This window comes from Octopus bimaculoides, chromosome 10 (genome assembly GCF_046866305.1).
Source record: "Octopus bimaculoides isolate indiv1 chromosome 10, ASM4686630v1, whole genome shotgun sequence".
NCBI classification, from domain to species: Eukaryota; Metazoa; Mollusca; class Cephalopoda; order Octopoda; family Octopodidae; genus Octopus; species Octopus bimaculoides.
The window spans coordinates 37,783,402-37,787,447 of NC_142937.1; the positions used below are offsets into that span (position 1 = coordinate 37,783,402).

The 4,046-nt window shown below is 35.4% G+C and overlaps 1 long non-coding RNA gene across 2 annotated transcripts in view; it reads left to right on the forward strand.

Annotated features, from left to right (window-relative positions):
• LOC106874316 (uncharacterized) overlaps positions 1-4,046 on the forward strand; it is a 218,441-nt gene that overhangs the window by 176,668 nt on the left and 37,727 nt on the right. The window lies entirely within an intron of this gene.

Sequence of the window (4,046 nt, forward strand, 5' to 3'; positions counted from 1 at the left end):
AACCATATAAAAAATTAGTTTTAAAGGAGGTTTTTTAATCTGAAAGAAATACCAGTCTAATTTCATTCAAATCACACTATTCAATTTCATTAAAGATAGGACACAACCAATGATGTTGTCCCAACTACAGATAAAAAAGAAAAAGCAAACGAAACATAAAGCTACATAGTCAGATGACCAGGGGAGAATGCTTTGAACATGGGTTTGCACCATCGAGGGTGACCTAGGCCAAGTTACCAACAAGAAGAAATGTTTTTTTTTAACTCTGAAGAGCTACATCATCACATCAAGCATTGAAATGAACACATCCAATGCTGGTGTTCAAACAAGACCCTAAATTACTGAGAAGTGGTTGCTATTGTAGTTTTGATTGCCCCAATAGGACATGTAGTTATTGTCCTAATAGAAATTCAGTGTCACATCTGGTGCTGTAGGTGACTGAATGAGTTCAATAACAAATGATTTGAGATTAAAAACTTCTGAGGGTCTGTTTGGCCATGAGGACTGTACTGTGTTAAGGTGTGAAAGATAAGTTTTGCACAGTATATTTAGATTCTGTGGTTGGTGTAGCATACCAACTATACTTCATTTAGTTTAATTAAATGAAGTGACCACAGTCTGCAGGTCACTTAGTAAAATAAATATTCTACATAAATGCAACACATTTTACGGATAATGCTATTTACCATAGTGCTATGTACCTACCAACTTACCTACCTGCGACCTTATATATGTACTTACATCCCTATGTACCACCTCCCTACCTACATGCATACCATCGTACATACACATATGCATGTGTTTATATGTACATTCTTTTTTTTTTTTTTTCCCCTCCCAAAAAGAAAAGCTCTACATTGTATTTGTCCCATCTTCGTTGAGCCCTGTGTGGCTAATAAAAGAAATGATTCTTATATATAGATATAAAATATGTACCATTAATGCACACATACACACACATGCACCTGAAAAAACTCTGACAAATATATATATATATATACATATGTATTTGTATGTTTATATGTATGTGTACAAACATGTATATTCATATTTATATATATATATATATATATATACACACATGATGATGATGATATATATATATATATATATATATATATATAGACGTATATATATTTGTATATGTATATGTATACACACACACACAGATATACATGCTTACACATGTATATTATTTCGACAGGCATTGTATTGTGGCATCATGATCCCCTCAAGAGAACAGCATGAACATCTCAACTTCCACTTGGATTCCTTCCAAGCTCTTTTATCATTTCACAATAATTTTTTCCCTCTCTTTCTTTCTCTTTTATCTTCTTTTGTCTCATCTCACTCGGAATGGATTCATCGTTAATTAAAAGCCATTATTCCAAGCTACGTTGTGTTTCATATTTTCCAGGAGGACGTGCAGGACAACTGACCACGCCTTCATCCACATCACACCCCAGCATCCGCACCACCACCACCTCCACCACTGCCTCCACCACACCACCACCACTTACTGACACTAGAATCAGCGACCCCCTAAACACCCCACTATTAACACTACACAACCACTCTCTATACTACCGCCGCTACACTACCAATGACCACACTTCACCCTCACTAACATTGCCACCGCTACGTCACTTCTCCCTCCCTCCCTCTCGCCCTCCATCCCTCACTCCGCACAACCTACCGACTGCAATCAATCCTCTCCTCCCCCCACCCTTTAACAATTCAACACCACCGTCTGTATAAAACATACACAACACAGACATAACAACATAGATATATACAAACCATCACCACCACCACCACCAACAGCATCACCATCACTATCACCACCACGTTACTTCCACCGCCGTAACTACTACTACTACTACTACTACTACTACTAGCATCATTTTCACATTTTTCAATTCTATCTACCTCTATCAATTTATTTGCGTATGTGTGCATCTAAAAAAGTATATATAAATATATGTACATACACACACACACACACATATATATATATATACACACACACACTCACACACATAATATGTATGTATACATCCATGCACCCACACATATATGCAGAAGTACATACAGGCATGCATACATACATACGTACGTACATACATACGTACATACATACGTACATACATACGTACATACATACGTACATACATACGTACGTACGTACGTACGTACATACACATACATTATCTCTTGCAGTGAAGTATATTAAATTGGTGGTGAGAGGAGAGCAAAGAAAAAATAGAGAGAGTAAAGGAGAGAGGGAGTAAGAGAGAGCAAAAGGAAGAGAGAGAGAGAGAGAGAGCGAGAAAGAGAGAAAGAGAAAGATAGAGAGAAAGAGAGAGAGAGAGAAATGATACTTGAAATATATGTCTGCATTTTTTTATGCATCTATTTATTTATTATTCTTCTTATTATTATTACTATTACTACTACTGTTATTTTATTATTATTATTATTATTATTATTATTATCATCATTATTATTATTATTATTAACATTTAGTATCATTCTGTGTCTGAGACATATTTCTTTGTAGCTGCATTTGTTGAAGATGCTGCAGGAGGTGGTGGTGGTGGTGGTGGTGTTAGTGTTGTTGTTAGTCGTGATGATGGTGTTGGTGATGGTAGTAGTTTAGGTGGTGGTGGTGGTGGTGGTGGTGATGATACTGCAGCTTATAGTGTTGTTAGAAGCAATGTTGTTGGTAGTTATTGTTTTTATTGTTTAACCTCAAGTAAACCCTGAATGCAAAACTTATTTGATCAAAATCATTCCAGGCATGGCCATCACAAAAATTTCTTATACATAAGCAACCCAGGACAGTATCTGAAATGTCTTTTTTTAAATTACAGAATTTGAATTCTAGGTGATTTGACTGCTATATCTAGCACGTTGAGCGACCAAAGAGTTGTTCTCAAAAGGATAGTAACATGGTAAGGGCAATGATGTATAAATTGAGTGGTAGTTATAAAATTGTTGTGGCAGCAGTAAAGATCATTGTTTAGGGGTTACTCACTGGGGTGATGCTGCTGTTGTGCTCAATTCTTATCAAAGACACTTACAATGAAAAGACAATCCAGTGGTGCCCATCCCATCAATCAGGGATTTCACACACCATGTATTACGCTATATAAAATGTGGCTTCTAGTTTTGATAAAGCGTGAATTGAGCGAGATTTAGCTGCTATTTCATGCAGGTGGTGGGACTATTTATATGCTCCTTAGGTGGTAGCAGCTGATAGTGGCATTGGTGAAGTTGGTCGTGGGTGGTTGTGACCATGGTGAAACATGGATTTGGCATTTTTCAATACAGCTATTATATACATACATACATATATACATACATACATACACACATACATACATACATATATACATACAAACATACATACATGCATATGTGTGTGCATATATGTGTGCATATATGTATGTATACATGCACACGTGGCATATGCATGTATTTATGTATTTACACATACGTTTATATATACATATACAAATATATATATATATATATTCATATATATACTTGTGTGTGCGTGTATATATATATGTATGTGTGTGTGTGCATATATATATATGTATGTGTGTGTGTGCATATATATATATGTGTGTGTGTGTATAGATATATATACACACACACATATATATATATATGTGTATATATATATATATATACACATACATACATATATATGTGTGTGTGTGTGTGTGTGTGTATATATACACACACACATATAGATATATATATGTGGGACATAAGCGATAAGTAGTGATGTGCATAAATACAAACTTGTTATCAGTTCAAAAACAGTGAATAGCTTCCATACGGGCTTGAATGTGCCTCAAGCATATTTGAACTGGTAACAAGTTTGTATAACTGCTTATTCGTGTGTATGTGCATGCACGTGCACATGCATTGTATCAGTGTGTGTGTGCATATATATATATATATATACACACACACACATGTATATTTCTATTTGTATATTATAGTCCAGCCCATGACAGGCTGGAAGTTGGACG